Raw genomic sequence first — 13,908 nt, forward strand, 5'->3', positions numbered from 1 at the left:
CATGTTTCTAACGTGTAAAACTGCGTTTTTCCATCTCAAAAACATATCTAAATTGTGACCTATGCTCTCAACATCAAATGGAGAAATACTAATTCATGCGTTTATGACCTCAAGGTTAGACTATTGTAATGCTTAATTGGGTGGTTGTTCTGCATGCTTGATCAACAAATTACAGCTGGTCCAAAATGCAGCAGCTAGAGTCCTTACTAGAACCAGGAAGTACGACCATATTAGCCCGGTTCTGTCAACACTGCATTGACTCCCCATCAAACATCGTATAGATTTTAAAATCTTGTTAATTACTTAGAAAGCCCTGAATGGCTTAGCTCCTCAGTACTTGAGCGAGCTCTTATCACATTATAGTCCTCTATGTCCGGTGCGTTCTCAAAACTCTGGCCATTTGATAATACCTAGAATATCAAAATCGACTTGAGGAGATCCTTTTCCTATTTAGCACCCAAACTCTGGAACAATCTCCCTAATACTGTTCGGGAGGTAGACACACTCTGTCAGTTTAAATCTAGATTAAAGACACATTTCTTTAACCTGGCTTACACATAACACACTTCTATTATTCAAATCCATTAAAGGATTGTTAGGCTGCATTGGAAACGGGGAAACTCCCCATAACACATGATGTACTCATTACATCGTAAGAAGAATGGCATCTACGCTAATATTTGTCTGTTTCTTTCTTATTCTGTTCTCACTCCGTGTCCGGATCAGATGGTGGATCGGCGCCGGGAGATGATGTATGTGGCCCTGATCGTCGGCGGAGGCCGGACACCTGGATGAGCCCCGGGGACATATCCCCAGAGAAGACCTCAACTTAAAATATAATAAAACTTCAAATAAAACAAATAACTAAAAATATAATAAAATATCGAACTACATAATACTATTATTGTTAGAAATAGCAACAATATAAAAATAGAAATATAATACATTTATACATTTAAAATTTTAATTAAAACAATAAGTAAGCAATAAATAAACAATAATATCCTGGCCAGAGGAGAACTGCCCCCCAGCTGAGCCTGATTTCTCCCAAGGTTTTTTTCTCCATTCTGTCTCAGAGTGAGTTTTGGTTCCTTGCCGCTGTCGCCTTTTGCTTGCTCAGTTGGGGACACTTAATTTCTAGCGATTATCGTCAATTTGATTTCACAGATACTATTTAAAATAAACTGAGCTAGACAACGACATCTTTGAATTCAATAATGCAAGGCCTTCAACTGAAAATTGAGTGTTTAATCTTATTTTTATACATTATTGACACTCTATCCTCCAATCTGATCCTGTTAAGTACTTTGACACAATCTGTATTGTTAAAAGAGCTATAAATAAAGGTGACTTGACTCGACTAATACTTTTCTGTTCAATGTTATACCTTTAGAAAGTATAATGCATTAATGCACATGACAAAAAACTATTTGGGACAAGAAATCTGCTAATATTACAATGCATTTTAAACTTTCTTACATATATTTATGAAAAGATATAATGCATTACAATGTGCATTATATATTAGTTAATGATACATTAATCTATGCATAAAGGCTTGAAGCATTACTGTTTAGATTTTTAAATATATAGTACAAACAGTTATTTTAAACTGCAATAACGTTTTACAATATTACTGCTTCTACTGATCAAACAAATGCAGCCCAAGGCATAAGAGGCTTCTTTCCAAACATTTAAAAGTTTGACCAACCTCAATCCTTTAAACAGTAGTGTAATTATTTTATGTAGTTACTTATTTTAGATCTTATGTTATTAATGGTTTATTTATTTTGTGTGACTTTTTTATTCAATATCATCAATAACAACAACAGCAACAAAAACACTTTATTTTGCGTTGTCCTTGTTATGAATATTACATGTTTACTATGGTAATAGCACTAAATTATGCATAATTACATGCAAGTAACCCTAAACTAAATCCTCATCCTAACCCTAACCATATAGTAAGTACATGTAGTTAATTAATATTACTCAGTACTTAAATGTATAACTGAAAATGCGTATAAATAGTACGCCAAATAAAAAACGAAAACTTGTGGTATTGATACGCAAAAATGGACTTTGGCGTATATATGATACGAACGTGTTTGGCGTGCATATAATGCACAGTTTTCACGTACATATGATACGCATCTACCCCACAACCCTAATCCAAGTCCATTTTTGCGTATCAATACCACAAGTTTTCATTTTTATTTGGCGTACTATTTATACGCGCTTTCATGATATTGGGTTATATAATTACACTGTAAAATAAAGTGTAACAAAAAAAAAAAAAACTTACAGAGTAACACTTACGAAGAGATCCATATCTACAGACCAAAAATATAAAAGTATTTGTGGGTTCTATTTGACTTTTAGCTATAGTAACCTGCTACACCCTAGCAACCACATAGTAACACCCTGCAAGCCACCTACAACTTAGTATAGTGTTGTGGTGAGTTTTGCACTGAATTTGTCTTTAGATGTAAAACTTTGTTTATAATCACTAACATGCAACCTCTTATTCGGATCCTGGATGCTGATTGCTCAATACAACGTTCCATCCATGTCATATTCACAATATAGCACAGCATCTCATACCTTATTGCTTAAAGAAACAACTTTTCATCTCATGTCTTAATTTTGAGCCACATGTCAGATATTTGACATCATAAGGCCGTGCATGCACACACGTTGAGGTTAGTCTTGATTTCCAGCGCAAGCTGATTGGTGAATGAGAAAGGGTCGTTACGGGTGAAGCCCCTCCATCAGAGCTTCATCTAGAACATACAGTACAGCTCCTGCCAAAGCTGCGGTTTAGCTGTTGACCAGACCGGAGCTTAAATTCTGTTTGAAACCGGAATCCAGCAGCAGTACTGTATCCTGATGTGGTGCACAATGAAAGCTGAGATGCAGAGAAAGAGAGGTGTATGTATGAGGGTTGTGGGAGGTGGAGGGTGGGCACACACACGCTCCATGCTGAAGAATTCAGTGACAGTTTCTCAAAGCCCAGGGAGAAAGCTCAAGAAGCTCAAGCGTCCAGCACCAAACAAAGAGTCCCAACTTGGCCGGTGTTCATTAGTGATAGAGTGCCCACAATAGAGGCGAGTGTGAGGTGGTCCCGGGCCCCGGGACTGTACTGACCCACCGTTGATTGATTGTGCCGGCCCGGGCTCACCTGCAGCCCCTGCACGCGCGCACACACACATACGCGCACGTCCTGACAGCCTGCAGAGAGACCCGTCACTGTCAGAGAACAATATCCTGCACTGTGCAGCTTGCAACTGAGCACGCTCATAAATCACCACGGTGACAGAGACACCGCCCTCACTGTCCGCACTCCATGACATGCACACAAGCAACCAAACACACACACACTCAGAAAACCTCAAGCTGTGCAACTACATGAAAGGAGTGTTTTTGAAAGGTTACATTGTGGCACCTGACTTGGGCCAGCAAAGAGAAATATTCAACTTATTAACCACGTCCTCTCAGAACAACTGTGTTATTTGTGTAATTACGAACTGGATTTAAAGCATCCTGGTGCTGACTGGCTAACACAGCACTCTAAAACACCTGTTTACTTAAATCATCTATGGTATAATCATCGTTTTTCATTCAAAAAAAGCTTTGGGGATTTTCTGTAACATTAATTTTAAGGTGTCTTACTAGGAGTTCTTACTATAGTAATAATAATAGAAAATTATGCATAATTACAAGCAACCCAAACCCTGAACCGGCAGCACTTTATTTTACACTCCTGTTTCGCATGTACATATTATGTACTTATTATAGCAATTACAATAACTGCGTAATAACTCGTATTAACCCCGAACCTAACCTTTACCCATGTAGTTGTACTTGAAATACCCTTATACTAGAAAACAGAAATCCTTATACTAGAAATAGAAATATTTATAAGAAGAAATATTAGGGACAGACTAGTTAGAGCCTGATCCTCAAAGAAATCTACAATTAGGACTCAGGAACAATCCCTCTTGGAAATTTTAAATGTGGTAACTGTATCAATTGTCAATATTCCAAAAATATAAAGTGTTTTGAACTCCCTATTTATATATATATAAACTGCCCTTGCAAAAAAGTGTATGTTGGAGAAACATCTCGATGTTTAAGGGATCGTATTACTAAACATAGTTCATTAAACGTTTAATCGTATTATTAAACAGAGTTCAATTTCCTTATTTATTCAATAAATCCTTTCTATTTTTTGGTATTGAACATATAAAAAATATTTTAAAAGTTTGTTCTCTATTGGGATGAATGAAGAACTTTTTTTATAAGAGCATTTTCATAATGTTTTTCATATGGGAGTGCACTGGATTTCTTTCTTTTTTTTGTAAAATTGAATATTTTTGCATAAATGTCTTGTGCACTGGAGTTGTGCACTGTGTGTTTATTAAAATTATGTGTGTTTGTTGACTGTATTTTTATACAACTGTATATAAATAATTTATTTGTATTATTTATAAAAATAAAGCTGAATATTCACCTCTAAAAAAATATTTGTTTGATGAATTTTGGTGGATGATTTTATCCAATTTTTTCATTGGTTGTTTGCAAGTTTGAATTTTGCCCTTGTTTGTATTTAAAGGAACCCATGTACACCTGTGAACTTTTAGCCCTGATGAAGGCCAGTGTGCCAAAATGCATGGGCAAAATAAAAGTCCTTTTTAATTACACTCTTTGTTTTTTTCTGACCCCTTGACAAAGTGTTGCTGGTATTGTCCCAATCGAACTGTTTTTTCCATGCACCTTGTTGATTGTGTGAAGTTGCACTGGAACAATTAAACAACCTTTTTGAAGTTACCTTATTCTACCCAGGACAATTTTGGGTAAGCATACTGTAAGTACACAACCTGTAAAATAAATTGTAACGCCTAAACCTATAAATACATCATTTTAACTCATATCACTCAGTACTTGTTTGTGCAAATGCACTGTAAACCAGGACACCTCAAAATAAAGTTTAACCAGATTTTTGACTAAACCTAATTTTCTATCTTAAGTATACATAATTATAAGATTAACTGCATTTTATTTTTTTGCATTCAGCATTGTTTTTTTCCCCAATTATCTGTGAGAGTAGAAGAGCCTATAGTTAGCCATTAATATAGGCATTTGTTCCCGTTCCAAGATTTAAATACATCCCTTTACAGATGTAGCACGGGTTGCACGGGTCTACTTTATATATAAAATTTCAATAACCATTTCAACTAATTAATTGTTTTCCATTATGCTCAATTTCATAAAACCTTGCACTGTATTCAGCTTTATACTAGAAACAAAGACCTCCAGTAGTCTAACAGGAAACAGACACCCCTCCACAGGTGAACATATGACCCCTAAACATCCCCACATGAAGTGGACATGAGGCCCGCGGCCCGATCCTCCCCTCAGAACTACTTTTATCTCAAATGCACTTTCATCTTTCTTTCATCCCATCTTTTTCTCTTTTAATAAAGACAGACGAATTCCAGCTGCAGCTTCCTCTATATCTGTCTCCTTCTTTTTCCTTAGCATCTTCTAAAATACGCTGTTCCATTATGGATATAAATTAAATTGTAGTTCATGTAGTTCTGACGCTAAATTTGGATTAGATGAGCTACGTTTGAGCTAATTTTCTACAATGACTGACAGCTGTAAATAGTGCAAAGTTAAGTGCAAATTAAGTGCATATTTGAATAAATATGCTTATTTATAATATTCTAAATATATTTCATATAATATTATACCTTATGAATATAATATTATACATATTATTTAAGAAAAAAACTGTTCAAAACTTGGGGGTCAATAAGATTTTTTTTTTTAAAGAAGAACTATCTTATGCTCCAAAAGGCTGTATTAATTTTACTGTAATTATTTTACTGTCAATTTTGATCAATTTAATGTGTCCTTGCTGAATAAAAGTATTAATTTCTTTCAAAAAGATACTGACTGTCAGGATTGTGGACTGTTTTGTGTGTGTTTTGCTCCCCATGTGTTCTGTGACCCAGTTTCTCCCTCATGTTGATTGTTTAATTTAATTCCAGGTCTGTCTCATTAGTTCCCTCGTTATCCTGTCTTTAATAGCCCCAGTCCTTTCAGTTAGTGTTGACAAAGACAAAGACAAATGCACGAGAGCATAGGATAATGCAGAGACTCAATAGAGAATCGGTTCAACACTGCAGCTGGAATTGCCAGTGCTGAACAGGGAAGACTCTGTCTCGGCATACGTCTCGACATTTAAGAGAATTTGGACTGAAAGCCCACTCTGCGGTGATCAAACCAGCAGAAAGAATCAAAAGGCTAGATTAACTTTGCTGAGGAGCATGTTGTGTGGAGAGTGGAGAACTGGATCAAAGTTCACTTCAGTGATGAAGAGAACAAATTATATTGTATATTAAAGCAATAAGACACTGAAAGCCGTGCAGAACAGTGATTCAGAGGTTAAAAACACTCCTTTCCCATGGTAAAATCAGTGTAATGCACAGCTTCGAGTGGCTTAGCCTAACTTAGTCCACTCATGCCCACAGCGCTTGTCAGTTTAGAAAAGTGCTCAACAATAGCGTATGTGAGAGAAGCAGGCGCTGCCCCGTCCGGCGGTCATTCCACACTGACAGAGCTTTAGTAAGAGAAAAAGAGGAGAGAGCAGGATGAAAGGTGAGTGGTGCCCTGCGCAGGTGGCAGGTGTGATCACGGCGGTAAAAGACGAGGGACGGCAGGAACAGAGGGACACAAAGGACCGGTCTGTTTCCCGCTCACAGCTGCAGGGGGTGGAGATGAGTCCGGCTGACAGATAGACAGACACGTCAGGGGAGGGGAGGGAAGAGGCACGGAGGGAGACGGAAAGATGGAAGGAGAGCTCTGACGATGATACTTCAAACGCAGGATTGGGTCCCGGGTGCCGAGAGACACATTCTTTCTAAGAGAAGGTGGGGGCAGGCGGAAGAAAGAGAGAGATAGAAAAGAGTAATGCTGCCTGTGCCCAAGTGTGTGTGCCTGTCTGTAGATGTTCAGTAGAGAATAATCTATACAGTGGCTTCAAAAACAATATTAAATGTGTCTGAATGGCAATGCATTCGATTAAAAAAATGTCATCTACAAACAAATGATGCTGGAGATTTTTGCAGAACTAACATCACTTTTCAGAGTAACCACAGCTGGTGTAGTTTGACACATCGACTACGAACGTAGTCCACTAATGTCTGACAAATCAGAAATATCAGCATCAGCCCATATAATATTGTATATTTTAAATAAATAAATGCCTGTGATAAAGAAAAGGGCAAAATTGTTAAAAATCTAGCATAAACGTTCCACATACCAAATGTTCATATACCGTTTTCAAGAAGAGTTTCAATTTAATGACTCAAAATGTGTCGCATCAAATAAAGAGTAATACAGTACTACTTTACTTTTTAAATATATTTTAGGTAGTATTTTGGAATGGAATGTATTTTTATTTTATTTTACAAATATAATTTTCAACTATGAATTCATAAATATATATTTTTCAATTATATAATTATATAAAAAATATATCCATATATTTTTCAGAGGTTTCAGAGGATTTTACAAGCTGGACTAAGCTTGCCTTGTCATAAAAAAGTCCAAATCTCTGATATTTTAAGAGACTACTTTCCAGTGAATATGGAGTGCTGTAAAGTAATAAAGGTTTTTTGTGTGCGTTTTTGTGACAAATGAGGACATAAATTTGTATAACGACACAGGTATGACATAGGTATTAGACGGTGAAGGTGACTTATGAGAACATTGACCCATGTCCACACTTTTCAAAACGCTTATAAATCATAAAGAGTGAGTTTTGTTGGGGGGGGGGAATTAGAAATGCACAGTCTCCTGTGAGGGCTAAGTTTGGGTGTAGGGCAGGGATGGGCAACTTCGGTCCTGGAGGGCCACTGTCCTGCAGAGTTTAGCTCCAACCCTAATCAAACACACCTGCCTGTAGCTTTCTAGTGATCTTGAAGACCTTGATTATCTGGTTCAGGTGTGTTTGATTAGGGTTGGAGCTAAACTCTGCAGGACAGTGGCCCTCCAGGACCGAAGTTGCCCATCCCTGGTGTAGGGTATATGTAGGGCAATAGCACATGCAGTTTGTACATTATAAAAACCATTAGCCTATGGGATGTCCCCACTTTTCACAAAAACAAACGTGTGTGTGTGTGTGTGTGTAGGCCAAACCGGAAGTTGTCATCACCCTGGTTCCCATGACAAAAACACATTATAATTTTTTCTTGGCTTTTGGATCACTACAGAAAATGAGCTCTGTGGAAAACAAAGGTTTTTGATTCTTACATGATTTGTACATCATGATAATCAGTTCACAAATGAAGAGAATTTTTAGAATTTCGAAGCATAAATACAATTGCCAGAAGTAAAAAGCTGAATGCAGACTATAAACAAACTAGTCCACGGTCTTTCCACAATCTACACCAAGCTTTCGACAACTTTTTCAGTCTTTATTTCAGAAAATTGACTTCAAAATAGCTATTAAACTATGTTTTGTTATTATTTTAAATCAGTATTTAACCTCAAAATAAAAAGAGGTGCTAAAGTCTGATTTTGTGGTGGCTGTGCTTTAAAATGTAATTATTATAATCTTATTTCAAGTGATGAAGGATTCTGAAGTAATCAGTAATTCAGATAGTAATGAGTGTTGAGTACTACTGTAAGGTTAATTCTGCCTGCTTTAAATGTTTCAAAATGATTAACAGTTGAAAACATTCATAAGAAATTTAGAACAGTAATCAAAAAGTAATCAAATGTAACCAGTTACATTAATGAAGTTACTGAAATAATTACACAATACTTATTACATTTTAAATAGGGTAACTTGTATCTCACATTTCCAAAGTAACCTTCCCAACACTGACTTCTTGTTAGCAACTGCCTTTTTGAAAACAAGAGAAGGCTTTAAAAAATCACAAGGTACTGGTGTATTTAATTTTGTAGAATGAAACATGAAAATACCTTGAGTTTGTGTTAACCACAGACTTATCTGAGATATTAGAGCAAAACTTCATTCAAAAAACCCATTGAGTTGTCTGATTTGTCATATAAAATATCTGAGTGACATGAAATTGTAAAGGTTATACGTGTTTAGTTGTATAATAGACCTGTGTTAATCAATCAAATCCTTCTGCTCTCCTCCTCATTTGTGTTGCTGTCCAGAGCTCCAGCTAAGACCCCCTGATCTCTGCTACATGGCATCCCATCAAAGCACCTCCACCCCAGGTTCAGAGAATGAGTCAGCCCCCTGATTCATCTCTGGAGGAAGCCTGCCTGTGTCAGATCCCCGTCTAATGTTTTTTCATGAATGTGTGTGTTATTCTTTGCCTCAGCATGACTCCAAATGTAGTTTCAACCCAGCTCCCTCTCAAAATACTTATACAATAGCCCAACCACTTCAGGACAAACACACAGATATATCGATACATATTAGATTCCTTCTGAATGTCTTCAACCGTGACCATCTGTGTGCATACACTAACACACATATCGTCACACAAACTTGGACTTATTGGAAGGGCAAGGTCACTTCCCATTGGCCACAAGTCTAACCCTCTGTTTTCCAGGGCAGCCTTTTTCCTCTACTCGACTGCTGATAGGAAACTTAGATAGTCCGTCGAGCTCAGCAGAGACAAAAAGACTTTTCCTTCTCACCTCCCCAGACACTCGAAAACATCTTTCTATGTCCTCTCTTCATACTCTCTCTTTATCCCGTTCCACTTCTTCCATCCTGCCCCACAGCATTAACTATTTCCCCTCTACCTGTCAGAGTGGAACGTGAAGGTGAAGCCAGGTGTGCTGCACGCAATGAAGCCTGAGGTTTGGAGCTGTTTGACAGATAGGAAGTGACCTCGTGTCCAGGCTGCTTCCCGTATCACTCTTTATTTACCCCTCCACCAAGTTGTGTGTCGGACCGCCAGTCATGCTGTCCTCTAACATCTGAAGTTCACTTCCACCTGCACCAGCCTGAGACCACACAAAGTTCTTTACTGAGAAGAAAAGCTCACACTGACCTACAACTCAACCTCTAGTTTTTTTAAATACCTGAAAATGCCATAAAATGAATCATTTGACCTGCTTTTTGACCAGTCCATGGGACAAAGAGGCAAGAAGCACTTTGTTTTTGATGTTTCTCTTAAAGTTGCTGAGAAGAAAGAAAACAATATGAGAAGAATGAGAAGATTGTTCACACACAGAGTAAAGGTGTGGTCACATTTTCCCTAAATTCCCTAAATTGGTCCATTTTCCATGGTCAATAGTAAAGTGAAGTATGAAGCACTGCTCACACAGAAACCATCAAACCAGCTTTTTGTTTGTGTGAACAACTTTAACATAATCCCCCAAAGGAAACATCTGTAACACTTTATTTTAAGGTGTTCTTGTTACACATATTACATGTACTTACTATTATAATAACAATTAATTACATTCAAGTAACCCTAATCCTAACCATATAGTAAGTACATGTAGTTAATTCATATTACTCAGTACATGTATAATTACACTGTAACAAGAACACCTTAAAATGTGTAACTGAAAAATCCCTTGCGTAAATCTCACATTGAAATGAATGGACTTCACCCAAATTCGCAGAGCAACACTAAATGTGACCACACTTTAAGAAAATAGAACTATAAAAACTCGATGAGAAAGGTTATTGTCACGAATCTGGTCTATGAACTTCCGTTCACTCACCACCAGAGGTCACCCGCTCACCACAAAGACTCTCACACTACACAGACTGTTACACTATACACTGGACTACATTTCCCATCAGCCATTGCACTGATTGCACACACACCTGAATGCACTGATTACACAGACACACAGCTGAATCCTATCAGACACGCTTTATAAGCCTTGGACTTCCTCTTCCAGATTGCAGAAGATTGTTTAGCATCTGTTACTGTGATAGCTACTTTATCTAGTCTAGTCTAGTCTAGTCTAGTCTAGTCGAAGTCATATAGTCTTCCTCCGAACGATCCGAACGCTTCCTCTGTTCCTTCCGTAACAGTTATACTGGGCTGCATGATTGACTGAAATAAATCCAAAATTGCAATATGGCTGTGATTGAATGAAATAAACATATGTACTGCATGCTGCAGAGTGAAGTGCAGCACTATGTTGTTTTACACACGAGCCGCTCATGATCCAGTGTTTTCAATGTCTCAGAGAGGCTTGTTTCTGCTAAACACAAATGCATCTCAGTTATTATACCTTTTTTAAATCCTTTTTTTTTGTTACCTTCAAACATTATAATAGTAATATTTCTTATTTTGTTTAATATTTTTAATTAGTAATAATAATGATCATTTATTATTATTATTATTTCATAGTCATATATACAAACACTAACTTTTTAAACAGCATACCTGGAGTTTTGAAAGACATGAGGTTATTAGGTTATTTTCATTTGCTCTCCATTTAATTTAAACTATCTCAAATGAAAGATAATTAAGTTATTGACTTATTTTTCTTTTCAGCGGAGGTTTACATGCATTTTTAAAAGGTACACGATGACAAAATCAGTACAGTGCTTAAAGCTCTCTAAAGAGGTCATGATAAGAGTGAGTAAGGAGTCCTAGCTGAACATAGATCACTGGAAAGAGAACAATGCTGGGAGATTGTAGGAAGTGATTTTGGAAGGATGATGTTTTAGGGCAGGGTCGAGACAGGAACGCTGGGCTGAGAGTGAGCTGGACATGCATTATGGAGGATGGACGGTCGGGGAAGGGAAGAGAACCCACGAGCTGGAGCCAGTTAAGAGGAATATCAGGAAACTCCCCCCTCCTCAGTCAGGACCACCCCTCCCAGCTCCCTCTTCCTGCCAAAACTCAGCACACTTCCTCTGCAGCTATTGGGATTCCCACCTGGGACATTCCATCCATGAAATGTGCCTCGCACTCTCCCTGTATCTCTCTTTTATTTGTGTAGGCTACGCATGGTTTTCCATTTTTTATATATGTTTTTATTTGTGATACGTGTGATGTGTGGATATATAATAAAGTGATAACATTTGTTTTTTGTGGATCCTAACAGATTGTGCTGGAGCTGCTCCTCAAGAGCGAATTTCCGCCGTTTTATGTGTAATCTAACTTTTGTATTACCGAAACGTAACTTGTATGTAAAAAATACATATAAAATACTCTCTCAACCTTTTGTTTTACCCATTCCACCCAAATTCCACCCCCTCCCCCTATAATCAGCACCCTGTCCCCTCGAAAGCATTGCTCTCTGGCCACTAGAGGTCACTATATCACAAGGCAAAACGGTTCGATGCATATAATCAGTCATTCCGTTCATTGCGAGCTACTTATTTTTCCAACACAAAACGGGTGATGTAGACAGCTTTTTTTTTTTTTTAACTCAGTTTCCAGTCAACTCAGAAAAAAGCCATTATCCTGATGAAATTAGCTAAATGAAATGACAGAGGAGCGAATGTTATGCGAATGAATATGCAGGTACTCGCAGCAAGGGTGAAAATACCAGGTTTCATGACTTTGTGTTTGACCTTTTCGGAAAACGAGCTAATCCTGGGGTATAATAGACTCTGGTGCAGATATGGAAAACTGCTGCTTCCTTATCTGAGTCGCCGTGGAGACCATCAGAGAGCGCGCTCCCGTGAAGATGCCGCTTTATTAAAAGGGGAGTTTGTATATATTGGAAAAAGGCGCTTTTTGTCATAAGTGTCACTCACATGCACAGCGTTCCCCTCTCGATTGTAAATGGAAACCTGTCTCTTTTCTCTAAAATAACAAAATTGACTTCGAGCACGGTTAAGCAAAGCAATCCATTCTTACGCGCAGAATCTGCAGCTACTGCACAAAGTCCAGCATCTTCTCCAACCTAGAAATGATCACTTTAGCCTTCACGTTAGTTGTTCATTAAATAAAACAATACAGCACATAATCTCTAAGCTTTCAAATTCAATAACTACAATAGCCTATACGACAAAGGCAATTAGAAATACACTCTCTTATTAAAATAACTTTTAAATGCGTAAAACATATGTTTTGTTAATTATAACGACATGTTTGTTTCCATTTAACGTTATAATGTCTGTAATTTCAATTAGCCTATAATATTTGATGTATTTTCAGACTTTTAATCAATTAAATTCACTTTGGCACCACTTTGAAAAATTAAGGCAGTGGTTGGTTGCAGTTGTTGTGTCTTCTGTCAGCGTGGGGAAATTTTAAATAAATTTGAGCTGATTATTTGTTATTCTGCTCATGCATTATGACGTCTACACTTAATGGAATTAACTTGTAGGCGTTCATTAGTGATGAAACGGGCTGATATCCAGTTACAGGACACTAAACGGCAGCTCTACTCAACTCTAGATCTACTGATGAGAGTCATTTCCACTGAAACCAAAATGATTTCTGAGCAAAGGCCTAGAGATATTTTAAAGGGCAAATATTCCTTTTTTGTATTTATTATTATTTAAGCGACTCCCATAAACAAATGTTTCATTTTTTGACATGCTCTTTATATGATTGTATTTATATGTGATTTTTTGTTATTTTAAATCTAGCTAATAAGAAAAATCCGCCTCTTATTGGTTTTTCGTAATTATTGCAAAGCGCTGTAGCCAGAGCCAAGTGTTTTCAGCTTTCTGCCTTCCAATTAATTTATAGGACTATTGATTTTATTTCCCATAAGAAAGACGTGCAGAAAAGGTGGGTAAAGATACTGCTGATGTCCATCGGATAAAGAAGGCAAAACAAGTGTTTGGATGAAACGAGCTAATTCAAGCGTAACAGATCTAATGACAAGACAGAATAATCACGCAGATACACATCAACAGTAGCGCTACAATATGAAAGATAATGGCTGCATTGATATGTTAAGCGTGTGTACCAATAAACT

The sequence above is a fragment of the Barbus barbus genome (assembly GCF_936440315.1).
Source record: "Barbus barbus genome assembly, chromosome: 35".
In the NCBI taxonomy this organism is placed as follows: domain Eukaryota; kingdom Metazoa; phylum Chordata; class Actinopteri; order Cypriniformes; family Cyprinidae; genus Barbus; species Barbus barbus.